Below are 13,881 nucleotides of genomic sequence, written 5' to 3' on the forward strand. Positions count from 1 at the left end.
CAGAAAGAGATATTTTGCTCCATGGATTGGGAGGGAAGGTGGGAAGTGATGAAGGGTCAGACATAATCTGAGTTTCCTAAGCAGGAAGCTGGGGTGGGAACGAACAGAAATTGGAAGGGAACATTCACTTTCATCAGGGTTAAAAATGTCCAGTATGGTCTGTTCAATAAGGATAGATTATTGTGTAACAGAACCATGGAACAAGCTAGATCATGTTTCACCTTAAGTCAGTTTTTTTTGGTCTTTCTGAAGTTTTCGTCAGTTGTGAACTTCTGGTATGAGAAGTTTACATTGATGCCTATAAACCATTCATTTGTTCTTTCACCGTGTACTCTTGCTAGTAACTCATTTTATCAGTAGTTAAAATAGACAGATCACCTTACACACCTTAAATGTGTAGGTAGTTTGTGATTTGAATAGGAGAACCAATTTTTGATCCAAGGATAGAAATCTAGTTCATAATAATTGCATATAATCATGATTAAGTACTTCTAAACAAATATAACCTATTCATCTTGAAAATAGCAGTGCATTTCAGCAAGGTTTTCTAGGATAAAAAGGAGTAGTGTACATTAAACAAAAGCAGTGATATCGGAGAATTACACACAATGCTATTAAATTGTAGTTGTTGCAAACAGAGGTTTTATAGAAGATAGTCATCCACTTACTGTATGTGGGAGAAAAGTTCAATAATATTTATAACATACTGCACCTGAATAATCAAGTAGCTTACTTTTCTCTAAGCAGAGTAACCTGGCTTTGAACATGATGCATAATTTAGAATAGCCACTATTTACAAATCTACAAATTCTACAGTTCTCAAATTCTACAATTCTACAAATAAGTCTGTGTATTTTCCACTGATTGTAGTAAGTCTGAAAAACTGAAATGAAGTCTAGCTTTTTTTTCCTCTTCTTTTCCTCCTGAATGGGTTTTCTTTGCCAAAATCTTAATTTCATTGGTTTGTGCACTGAGCTATTAAATATATTGGCAGTGTTTTGGGTGGTTTCTTTTTGATAAAGTGTGGATATTTCAAGGTTACATGCATGGTAGATCATAAAACAAATCGCACATTGCATGCGCTGTGCGTTTGACTTGCTGCTATATGAAGGCGTCAAAACGATGATCTTAGAAATGAAATCTCAGAGGCTGAGGAAAACACTTACTGCTCCAGGTCACGTAGTTTTTAAGTAGCACTGTCAACTGTGAATCTCATTTTGTATTCTCAGGATGCAGTTTTAAAAAATGCTAAAAATGCTATAACCTTTTATATATGAACTTTTTTTTTAATTATTATTATTTTATTTTTTAAAATCTATCATTTAAAATTGAGAAAAAACAAGTAAATGTTGAAGATACAGGGTTGGCCTTAGGTCTGATCCTGGCTCTGGTGTATTCTGTTGCTTGCAGTGACAGATCTTTTCAGATCACTTCTCTCTGTCTTAGATTCTCTCTTTATGAAGCATACCTGCTGCTATTCACATTCTTCGAGGATCTGTCAAGATATTTTATTCATTAGTGCATAGAAAGTGATATATTTTACTCTCTGAAACATTTATTTATGTGGTATATTTATAGACATATAAATGAACAGTCCTTCATAGTGTTAACCACTATCAAACTAATCTGTAAATGATCATACCAGTATGGTCATTAATGGTCATTAAATCTCTTTCATTTGTCTTTTCTTTATATTAGTTATTTGTTCAAAAAAAAAAAGTTTTTGTTTTGTTTGTGTCTTTACAAACAGGGAAGAAAAATCGACTTTGAAACAATTTTTGTTTTCATGTATATTTTCTTGATTTGCCTGCATTACAGTTATCATGTTGTGCCAGATTCTTTTTCCTGTGAAGTTCCCTGATGAAAACATACTAAGGTACCTATTAACATTGTAGCTGTAAAGCTTACTGTAGAATTTCACTACTGTCAGTGTTTTCAGAAGGTGCATAGTAATTGTGTTGTGGTAGACACAGACTCTCTGTGTCCCTTATAATGGAACCCCTGCCAAAAACATAGACAGTAATATTATGAACCTGCTTTTGAGGAAAGCCATAAAAGGGCATTATACCACAAAGAAAGGAAAGTTTGATTACTTACATACGTGGAAAATGAAAAAATGCTACCTACATAATCAACCAATGCAAAACAGAATGAAGTCTTAGCCATTCTTCTTTCTTCGATTGAAAAGCTAGCAGAAAGATTTTGTTATGTATTATTATTTGTCATACATGCAAAAGATGGCAGAATGGACAAATGAATTTTTAGTTGCCTTCTGATTTACAGATTTTGAAAAATGAATAATTTAACATTTTTTCTCTCCTCCCATTTATACTTTTCTTTACCCTAGTTGACCCTAATGCTTAGAAAAGGTGGTTTCCAGTGTTTCAGTATCTGAACTGAGAAATGATTTAGTGGAATCTTCTAGAGCTTCATCTAGAGAATCTTCTAGAGCTTAGGCAGAAAGTGTATGGCCACTGGAAATGAGGTTGGGTGACATGGAAAGATTACAGAAATGTTCACCATTGTAGGGAGAAAATTCTTGCAGACAAAGCTCAGTTAGAGTTGAAGCTGGTCAGTGCTTTGGGGGACAGTAAAAAGGGCTTTTTAAAGCATATTATCAGCAAAAGGAGGACCAGAGATAACATTGGCCTGCTACTTGATGAGGATGGTCATCTCACAAGTAGGGACATAGACAAAGCACAGCATTTAATGCCTTCTGCACCTTTGTCTTCAATACTGATGATGGGCCTTGGGACTCCTGGAGCCCCGAGTTGGAGGACCATGAGTGCTGGAATGATAAATTCCCAGCCAACCTTGAACTTGTGAGGGATTTGCTGCTCCAGCTGGGTGCACATAAGTCTATGGGGCTGAATGGGATTCATCCCAGGATACTCAGAGAGCTGGCTCACATCATCGTGAGAACTCTCTCAATTATTTTTTAACCATCTTAGGAATCTGGAGAGGTCCCAGAGGACTACAAGCTGGTATACGTCCCAAAGTTCAAGAAGAGCAAGGAAGATGACCCTAGTAATTACAGGCCTGTCAGTCTCAATTCAGTGCTTGGCAAAATTTTGGAGATTATTCTCTGAGTTATTCAAAAACATACAAAAGACAATGCAGTCACTGCAATTGGTCATGGCCAACATGGGCTCACAAGTCCTGTTTAACAAACTTAATTTCCATTTATGACAAGGTTACGCATGTAGTTGACCAAGGGAAGCCAGTTGATGTAATCTTTTTGCATTTCAGCAAAGCTTTTGATTCTGTTTCTCACCAAATGTCCAGCATATAGCCAAACAAGTACATAATAAAACGGGTGAACTATTGGCTGATGGGTCAGGCTCAAAGGGTTATAGCAAATGGGGTTACATCAGGCTGGCAGCCGGTCACTGGTGGGGTTCCTCAGGGCTCCATTTTAGGGCCAGTTCTTTTTGATGTTTTCGTAAACGGCTTGGATGCAAGACTTGAAGGTATACTAAGTAAGTTTACAAATGACTAAATTGGGAGGAGCTCAGGGGTAGAAAGGCTTTGCAGAGAGATCTTGACAAATTAGAGAGCTGGGCAATCAACAACCATATGAAGTTTAACAAGAACAAGTACCGGCTTCTGCACCTGGGAAGGGTCAACGCTGGCAGTACAGACTGGGGGATGAGAGGCTGGAGGGCAGCCTTGCAGAAAGGGATCTGGGGGTTTTGGTTGACAGCAAGCTGAATGTGAAAGAGCAGTGTGCCCTGGCAGCACCAAGGGCCAGCCATGTCCTGGGGTGTGTCAGGCACAGCGTAGCTAGCCAGTTGAGGGAAGCGATTGTCCCGCTCTGCTCTGCCTGGTGCGGCCTCACCTCGAGGTGAGGTGCAGTTTGGGGCACCACAATATAAGAAGGACAAAACTATGAGAGAGTGTCCAGAGGAGGGCTACAAAGATGGTCTAGAGGACAAGATGTATGAGGAGCGGCTGAAGCCACTTGGTTTATTCAGGGGAGTGGAGGGGCAGGTGCTGATCTCTGCTCTCTGGTGACAGCGATTGGACCTGAGGGAATGACATGAAGCTGCGACAGAAGAGGTTCAAGCTGGGTGTTAGGAAAAGGTTCTTCACTGAGAGGGTGATTGGACACTGGAACAGGCTCCTTTGGGAAATGGTCATGGCAGCAAGATTGCTGGAGTTCAGAAGCATTTGGACATCGCTCTCGGATGCAGGTTTTAGTTTGTGGGTAACCTGTGTGATGCCAGGAGGTGGACTTGATGATCCTTGTGGTTCCCTTCCAACATGGGATATTCAGTCATTCTGTGACTCTATAATTTTGTAAATGAATGAGCAGAGAAAAGGGGAAAAAAAAAAAAAGCACCATCAGGAAAAATGGTCCTTAACCACTGAAGGAACTAAATGCTGTTTATCCAGGGCATTGTATAATCCAATCCCATCATGTTTTACAGCTGTTCTGGGTAGAAGATGTACTGGATGTCCTAGAATATGTTATTGGCAGTGACCATATGCAGAAGAAAGAGCTGTAGGAGATTTTTAAACTTCACAGATAATGCACTTGCGCATCAGATAATGCACATCCTTGAAGCAAATTTGTCCCAAATTCTTGATTAAATGGTGGAAATTTAAAGTGGTAGGTGTGTATAATATTTTTCAGTCTTTCCTGGTACAAGAATAAGAATCTCAAATTTTTCATTTTTCAGATGCTTAGTTGACTTCAGGTCACTTCAGGTTAGTCACTTCAGGTGAAATTGTTATATACTGATACTTTTTTTTTTCCATGCTTTTTCTTCTTCTGAAATGCAATTTTAAAATGTCTCCAGATACTATGATCACAAAGATTTGTTTTGTCATTCATATCATTGCTATAAAATGTGTTTGACAAGAGTAGAAAGAAAAGTGGAAAATTATCTGTTAGGCTTTTTTGAGTGTCATTTTCACATTTTTTCCCCTCTTCTCCTTTTTCTTTTTCCTGATTGACTTCAGCAAAATAGAGGGGAGCTAATAAACTCAGAGAGATGAATTAGAAACAACTGACTTAATGATTTATATGGATGCAAAAGAAATTAAGATTTTTTTACTGGTACCCAGTCCTTCCTATACTTTTTTTTTTTCCCGATTTTTGTCTATCCTCCTTCTCTGCTCCACATAAGAAAAAATGAGGGGGGAAGGTAGGGTTGCAGTTCAGACCACGACTCTTCTTTCTTTCTGTTGTTGTTGCTGTTGTTTCTGTGTGAATGCTACACTTTCCAACGGCATATTTTTAGCTACTTTATCAGGCCTATACAGATTTTTTTTTTTTTTTTTGTCAGTTACATGAATAAAAATCTGTAACAACACCTTCTTTTTCCTTGAAACTTATTTGGAAGTCTGTCTGTGCACCTGAAATCCAGGATCTTTAGTCTTTTAATGTCTGATCAGTGATTGCTCAGGAGAAATCCCTTTTGGATTTCTGTGGGCAAGTTTACCAGATCCTAAAGGCAGTCTGCTTAGTGTCCACTTAACAATCACGTTGGATTTGTTTGCTGTTTATTGAGTTAAATGCCGTTACAAAACAAAGCAAAGCAAAACAAAACAAAAAGACCTACATCATTGCCTTTTAAGTGGCTACAAATTTAATAACAACTGCAAAATCTCAGAGAAAAAAAATCTGTAATACATATACAGAGTAGTTTACTGAAATAAATTTACTGAACAAAGTGGGACACTGTGAAAGTGATCTGAACTCAGAAACAGTATCTATTAGTTTGTCCCATTACCAATACTGTTTTTTTTTTTTTTGTTTGTTTGTTTGTTTTCTGATCTCCAGAATACCTGTGGAAAGATAAAAGGCACATCTGCCTCCTTACAAGGATTCTGTTTCAAGCAGTGCCATAACCCACTTAAGCTCTCAGAGTGACATACAAGACTTTCCCTACCCTTCTCCCTCCTCTGTGAAATATTTCATGATGGAAGAGAAGTCTTAGGCTCTTCTGAGTGTTTTCTGCTCAGCCAAACTAATTCCATTATCCATTAGTCGTGTTTACATCAGGCTAACTTGCTAATAACTCATATGGAACTCTGTAACCATCTCTCGTCTTGTTCTTCATCCAAGTCAGTGCTCCAACAGCCCATCTTTTTACAGCTTCAGCTCATGGAATCAGAAGGAGGCATAAGGTCAGCCCTCTCAGACCAGCTCTCTCTGGAGTGAAATATGGTAACTGCAGGCACCCCTCCTCATAAGGGAAAGAACTGTCAATTTCTTACAGAGCCCCAAAATATTAATACACAGCTTGTTCTTGCACAACCCATTAAATACTCAAATTTTCACTTCTAAGAAAGCTGGAGATAGAGGTGGAGAGAATTGTGACTGATGAAAAGTCTGCTGTCAGCTCAGTGGCAGGCTGTTTATATCTAAGTGAGTCTTTTTTTTTGTAGCTAAGTGATCTTATAGAAGATTTCTGAATCCCAGTAGGCATAGAGATGCCAGAGGATGTGCTTAGAATGAGATAAAGCATGGATGACACATTCTGAAAAAATTACTTTTTAGTACTTTTCTGACTGACTTAAATGATCCAGAGTATCAACAGTATTACAAATCAATAATTATTTTATATTAAATTGGTAAAATGTTTATATATGAGTACTTGAAGATATGAGTAAGTACTCGTGCATGTCTATGTAGGCAGCAAAAAAAGGAGTCGTCTCAATATAATAATGTCAAATTACAGTTTACAAATTACAATTTAACTTTAGATACAATTGGATAAGAGAAACTGAAGTAGGGGAAGAACATATTTAAGTGGTTTCTATTCAACAAGTTAAATCTGCTCTATTGTTACAATGAGAATAAGTGGACTGTAAGCAACTGCAGTGTGTAAGCAAGCATGCTCTTCATCCCAGACGGTGCCGAGGAATCCTGTCTTTCTCTGTTGAACGAAGATAACATGCAAGTATCCTGCCAAGCTTCAGTTCCTGGAATCTGAAAAAGGCTAAGAGCAGAACTTGCTAAGGGATCTCTGATTTATACAACTCTGAACTGCTAAACCTTCTCACAGGGATGTTATTATTTATGTGGTTTATTTATTTTTCATTTTAAAAATAAAAGCAAGACTCAACCACCACAATTATTTGGTCATCTATTTGGGTCCATAAATAACAAAAAAAAATGAAGTTTAGGATCAAAATCATCCTTATGCTATGCTAATTAGTCTGTTCTACAATAGTCTGTTTTATCCATCCCCATGTAAAATATATGAATCTAAAACCAGAAGCCATATCCTTATTTTAAGAGACACCATCTCTACAAATAGATAACGGTTAACTGAATAAAGTTAAGGGCTATAATGGGATCTGCTAAACTGTAGGTTTTCTTTTGACAGAAGTGGCAGTCAGTCTGTTAACTCAGTTAATGTTTGAAACTTGACTGCATCACCTCATTGTAAGGAACAACTACAAAATTATAACAGTAGGCATACTGGCCTTTAAAGTGTCTGCAATTTGAGTAGGTCATTTAAATACATATTTTTTTTCTTCTAATTAAATCAGAAGTGCCAGATTTTGAGTGGCAGTGATGCTGTTAGAATTTTTAATTGACTCAGCGGCCTTTGACTCAAAGCAAGGAGTTTCTATTACTGTATGTAATGGGTAAACATGAGAGGAGGACACATTACAAAAGTGGATAGAGAAAGCAAAGCTAAGCTTACAGGCCTGGAAAGGTTGGTCAGCCAGCCTCCATAGCTACAGCAGGTGCAAGTATATGTCTTTGCCAAGAAACTTTGTGTTGACAGCATGATGGAAATTCATGCAAATAAGTGTTTCGTGTCACAACTCAGCATTTGGTACATGAAAATTATGCTGATTTTGTAAAATTAAACTGTCATTTTATGGAGAGAAAATATTTAGAGTTGCTGTGTTACAGTATTCAATCATGTGAACATAAGTATGGGCAGACTCCAAAATCTTTCCCTCCGAATCCTTGCTCTGCCTGCTACCTTCCAGCAATGCTGTAGCCTGCATAACTCTCACATAACTCTTTCTGCTGCTGAATCTTTTATGCATGTAGGGGCTGAAATCCTGGCATCTCCAACTCTTAAGTCTGTTGCCCACCATGGGGACACAGATTTTACCTCTCTGCTAATATGACATGTTAAACCATCTGGGCAAACTTCTGCTTTATGTTCTATATTGAAATTGACTTTAATCTACTTTCTGCATTCATTTTGTTGGATAGCACCTTGCAATCTTCTCTCTTCCTCTTTTGCTTTTATCTCACAAAACTGATAACTACAATTGGACTGTACTCACTTTAATTAATGATAGCAGTGACCCCAGGATACAAGGCTGCTGGTGCATTTTGTTTTATTATGTTTTACAAAAGTCATGATGTGTTATTAGTTTTGGTGGTACTTTGTTCATAAAGGTTTGCTATTAAGTTTCTACTACTAAAAGAGAATGGAAGAAAATTCTTGCATAACATAGCATTATACTGTTTTTGCAAAATACCTTACCCCATAAGGCTTTATTGCAGTACACTTTTTTTTTTTTTCCCTCATCTCTCTTTAAAAATCCCTTTGGAAACAAATGTTGCTTTATACAAGTTCCTGATAACAACTTAGAGTAGCTCTAAAAAGCTGATAGTCCTGAAAAGGAGTAATCCCCTTTGAAAATTTAAAGGTTTTATAAGATATTTTAAGTTTGAAAAACAACTTTTATTTGGAAAATTAAGAAGTAGAAGAGTGTTTTTAAAATAGTTCCTAATCTTGTTTCTGAAATTATTTTTCATTAATTTTATGTGGTTTGTCTTGGTTTAACAAAAAAAAATACTATTTCTGATAGGAAACTTTTCATATAAATTGTCAGTCTTATTTACTTCTCAACAACAACAATAAACAAATAAATTTTTGATATTTCAGATCTAGCAAGTCAAAAAGAGAGAGCTTTCTACCTTATGATGCTTCTTAATTTGATAATCCTAGTATATTTTACATAAAATGCAGTTCCAATATTTTTCCTCTTTTCTTTGCTTCTATTTTCTACAAACTAAAAGGAAATAATTTCTTTTGTTAGACTTCAGAGAAGAAAGATAGTTTATGTAGTTCCATATATACCTTATAAAGCTTGGATTAATTATGCATCCTTAGAAGTTAAATGACCATTTTCTCCATTGTTGCTGCGTGTTTGTTTGTTTTCTGGTGAGTACTTTGTCTAGTTAGAGTAATGTATAAGCTTCAAATAATGCCAATTGTTTAGAAAAAAATAATTGTTTCTAGAAAAATATAGCAATAAACATTACCAACACTAGGGTTCCATATCATTTTGTTTATAGCTATGACTTTTTTCAGTTACCTGGGTTCTTCTGGGATATATAGAAATTCAACTAGAGTTTTCAGAATGAAAATTAATTCCAGGGAGAATTGAATCTTTAGATTTAGTTGATAAGATGAAGAAAAATCTAATGTATGTGGAGGAGATACGAATTATGTGAAGCAGAAGATTGCTGAATTTGATGCTGTTATGCATAATATAATGCCAGGTTGTCAAACTATTACAGTATTTAATGTAAGAAAAGTGATAAATAGCTCTTGGGATTTGTGACTAGAGGGAGCTGTGCATGGTTCCCCAGGCTGACTTACAGATTTACTTTTTGCAAATTGTCTTTGATCATGTTGCTTGAAATATCTCTAAGTTGTTTTCATTCATATCACTTAGTTCAGGTCTGGTTGTATTACAATATTTTCTACCATCCAAAAAAAGGTGAAAATAACCAGCTGAACTATTTCTAAGCCATTTTTCCAGCAGGTACAACTGATATGCTCTAACCTGTAGCGAAGTATAAATTAATCAGATACATTATTGTAGATCATAAGGTCTTTGTAGTAAGAATAAGATAAATTTTCTTTCTAATTTCATTTTCATCTTCAATACTTTCAGTTTCCCCGTCTAACCATGTTGTGGGTTGACCCTGGTAGGCAGCTAAGCACCACAAAGCCACTCGCTCATTCCCCTGCAGCAAGAGAGAGGACAGAATCAGAAGGGGAAAAGTGAGAAAACTCATGGGCTCAGATAAAGAAAGGTTAACTGGTGAAGCAATGAGCTTTAAAGTTGTCTGGCCTTCTTAGTTATGCTACACTTTTTGAGTACTGTCTAAGAATTCAGTAAGCAGAGACTATTTCTTCCACTGATACCTTCCGTTGGAGGAAGGAGTGCAAAATCTGTATTAGCATCAACTGTGTTTAAAATGTATCCAATCTTAAATCCTCATCACATTGCTTCCCTTGTGCCACTCTCGTGTGCTACCACCTATAACCTTAAGAAGATTTTGGGCCACCTTAGGATTCATGTATTTTTCTCCAAGCCCAAATTAAATCTATAGTTCCAGTTTTGACAAGGGAAAATTTAGAAATGAAACATGGAACAGGGAAGTGCTACAGGCAATGCTTTACATTTCAAAATAAATGATAGTGGCACAGAGTCAAAAAAATAGAAAGTGAGTGTGAGTTTTATACGGGGGTATTATACTTTGGGGAATAATGCTTTATATTTGATTGTTTTTTCAGTGGAATAATAAACTTCATTATCTTGTTTCCACATCTAAGCACTGGACCACTGCTGTTTCTAGAACATGGAAGATACTCCAAGTGAGTACTTCATTTTTATTTTTTTCTCCACTGTAGAACAGCAACTCTATTGTTAAGAGGTTTTTTTGAAGTGAATCTGGTGGTACAGGAAAGGAAACCTGTTCAGGGAAGTAAACCTGAGGAAGCTGTATCTCTAGTCCTGTTCTGCAGAAATGGTTAATCTTGATATAAATTTGGAATAGAAAAGGATTTTTACACTGTATTGCATAGGTTCATTTATGTTAGACTTAACAGTCAATATTTTTCATGTCCTTTCTGCCAATCCACTCTTTGACATGCCTCTAAGGAATACACTTTCATTTTTCTTATGAGGCATACATACAAATACATGTATATGTATACAAACACACACAATGAAATGACAAAAAATAAATGAAAATCTACTGTCCTGAGATTTTTGGTCTACAGACCAAAGCAAATATAGTTGTAATAAAAGCTTTGTCCCACTTAATAGACATATGGTATCATATGAATGACTGATAATTATTTGATTTTTGAAATAAGTTGAAGAAAATTAGAGACCTGAGGGTTTTGCCTTGATTTCCTAGGAGTATTAAAAAAATCTGAAAGCTTGATAGGAGAATTTGTAATAATTGGCTTTGGCATTGCTTTAAGAAAAATAACCTCTGCTTTGTGGGATGGAGTGCTTAATCTTTGAAGAACAAAACTGGGAGGTTAAACTTGCTACCTCCCTTAAGCTGAAAGGGACATAAACTCTAAAAGAAAAGAAAAAAAAAAGAAAAAAAAAAGAAAAATAAATTAAAAAAAATGGTTTTGTAGTTTGGTTGTGAATACTTTAAAAGACTCTGCAGTGTTCTTCAAAATCAGATTGGTCATTGTTCTCTCTACTTTTAATGTTCCTTCAGACAGCAAGGATCTGAGCTTAAAGCATTGCTGAATATGCTGTAATTTTTTTTCAGTACTTGCACACGTAAACAACCCTAAATTTTAACATGGTGTCTAGTCCAGCCTCCTATTCGCACTGATCATGAAAGGATGTATGTGCCCTGTGCTAATATGCATCTAAAAACTTGTCCTGATTTTCCAAAGTCTTCTGCATACACAACTTCTGACTAAAAGCATCTTTGAGAACCAGAACTGTTTAATTCAGGTGTCTAACTATAAACTTAATGTCTTGCAATAGCTATTGCATTTTAATAAGGAAGAAAGGTTCTTTCCTTCTCTTCGTCCTTCTTGAAAAATAAGTCCTAAAAATTGCTGCAAAAGATAAGAGACAGAGATAGGGAAGGCAATTAGCAAGTCAACAATAAAGGGGTGAGTTGATCAGTGTGTTGACAAGCTGGAACTCTGGCACAGTATTTTATTATTAATTTAAGTTACTTGAGCCAGCTAGGCAACTGGGATGCTGCACAGCTGCTGACACTCATCTGTGTATTTATGGGGCAATTAGCAATTCCCTCCACCTTTCTCTGCAGGTTCACTTACATAATTGTGGCATGGTTATTTCTCACTAACAGTAAAATATGAAAGTCTCTGTAATTTGTCTGAAAGCTCTTACTTGCATAACTATTTTTCAGTTGTTTCTGAACAAGGGGCTAGTAAGTAGGTCTTTTTCATTGATTAGCTGAGAGCCATTTTAACCACCTTATTAAGAAATAATCACAATAGTTCTTTCTGCTCTGATTGTCTGCTGCTCACAGGAGCTACTGTCCAACCAGGCTGCCAACTATTGCCCCAGATGCTAACTAGCTAAATATTTAATTATAATTAGTGATGCTTGAATACCATGATGATGGATAACACAGGTAACAAAGAGAAGTAGAGCCTCTCTTATTGAGCTGGGAAGGGCCTTCAGAAGGTATAATCCTTTTTGTGTTTGGGGGTATATATCCAAGAGGATGAATTTCTTATTCAGTGCTAATAGAAAACCTAAATCTTGGAACTTTGCTTTTTGTTGTGGTTTAACCCAACAGGCCACTAAGCACCACATAGTTGTTTGCTCATTCCCACCACCCCAACAGGGGGATGGGGGAGAGAATCAGGAAAAGAAAAGGAAAAGAAAAAAAAAAAAAAAAGAAGGCAAAAGCCCATGGTTTGAGATAAAGGCAGTTTAATTAGGACAGACATGAAGTGAAAATACTACTACTAATGATGATGATAAAAAGATATACAAAGAAAGTGATGCACAATTGCTTACCACCTGCTGACCGATGGCCCCCTGGCCAATTCCCCACAGTTTTATTTTTCAACATGACGCCACATGGTGTGGGACATCCCTTGGGTCAGCTGTTCTGGCTGTGTCCCCTCCCAGCTCCTGTTGCACCCCCAGCCTCCTCCTGGCAGGGCAGCATGAGGAGCTGAAGAGTAAGCACTGCTCTGCAGCAACTATAACATTATTGTGTTATTAGCATTATTCTCATCCTAAATTCCAAACACAGCACCATACCAGCTACTAGGATGAAAATTAAGTCTATCCCAGCCGAAACAAGTATATATTTTTCTTTTTGTTTCCTTTTGAGAAAACAGATTTTTTTTTTCCTTGACTGTCCATCATTAGGTAAACATGTATAGCAGAAACATCATAACAGGTAGTTTATAAATAAACATTTGAGATTTTGGCCGTTGTTTCATTCTGAAGTGGAAGGAAGGACTTTCCAAATGCTTGGCAAAACAGAGGGGAAAAATACAGGGATAGCCCTCTTCCCCACTATTATCAGAGGATGGTTATAGCTCCCTAGTGTGTGACCTTAATGCCACTGCTCAAGAAGGATTCTTGTTTTCATATGGAAGGTGAGAAGTGTGTTTGCCAGGCTCTTGTCTGGTCTCTCTTGCTTTGGTCCTTACCAGAAATTATTTTCTGTCCATGTGTCTGAATAAAGCTAGTAAATATCATATTACATCTGATAGTTGAGTAGATGCAAGTTGTGAATCAATGAGAAATTCTCATTGGTCACGTAAGTTTGTTGCATTGTGTTTTGTCTGCAAAACCAAAGGAATAGCAAAACCAATAATGGTTGATGTAGTCTCAAAAGTGCAATTTTATTCTGTTTCTAAGTTGCAAGATTTGGCTTTTAATGCTCTTTAATGCCACAAACCATACAAAAATGTGTATATGCATCAAAAGGGGTAAAAACAAAGAATTGGTTTAGTTCTTTTTGAAATGGAAAATAAGGCTCTTCCTGGGGATAAAACCCTCCCAGGAATTTCAAAAGCTCTAACATCACAGAAATTTTTAGCTAAAGTGAAGCAAAGTAATAAAAGCAGTTCAGCTGAAATTTCTCTAAGCGATAAGCTTTTACTGTCTTTCATATCATCAATTGCT

The 13,881-nt window shown here is 36.6% G+C and overlaps 1 protein-coding gene across 22 annotated transcripts in view; it reads left to right on the forward strand.

Annotated features, from left to right (window-relative positions):
- Positions 1-13,881, forward strand: part of CDH12 (cadherin 12) — a 568,098-nt gene that overhangs the window by 381,300 nt on the left and 172,917 nt on the right. For 2 of the 22 annotated variants that reach the window (XM_083824868.1, XM_083824870.1), the window contains one exon: positions 10,557-10,598. The exons of 19 other annotated variants lie outside the window; for them this stretch is intronic. The gene's annotated coding sequence lies outside the window, so the exon portion shown is untranslated. Of the gene's footprint in view, positions 1-10,517; positions 10,599-13,881 lie in introns of all 22 variants that reach the window. One more of the 22 variants, XM_083824869.1, reaches the window with a different exon arrangement.

Source organism: Anser anser, assembly GCF_964211835.1.
Source record: "Anser anser genome assembly, chromosome: 2".
Taxonomy (NCBI): Eukaryota; Metazoa; Chordata; class Aves; order Anseriformes; family Anatidae; genus Anser; species Anser anser.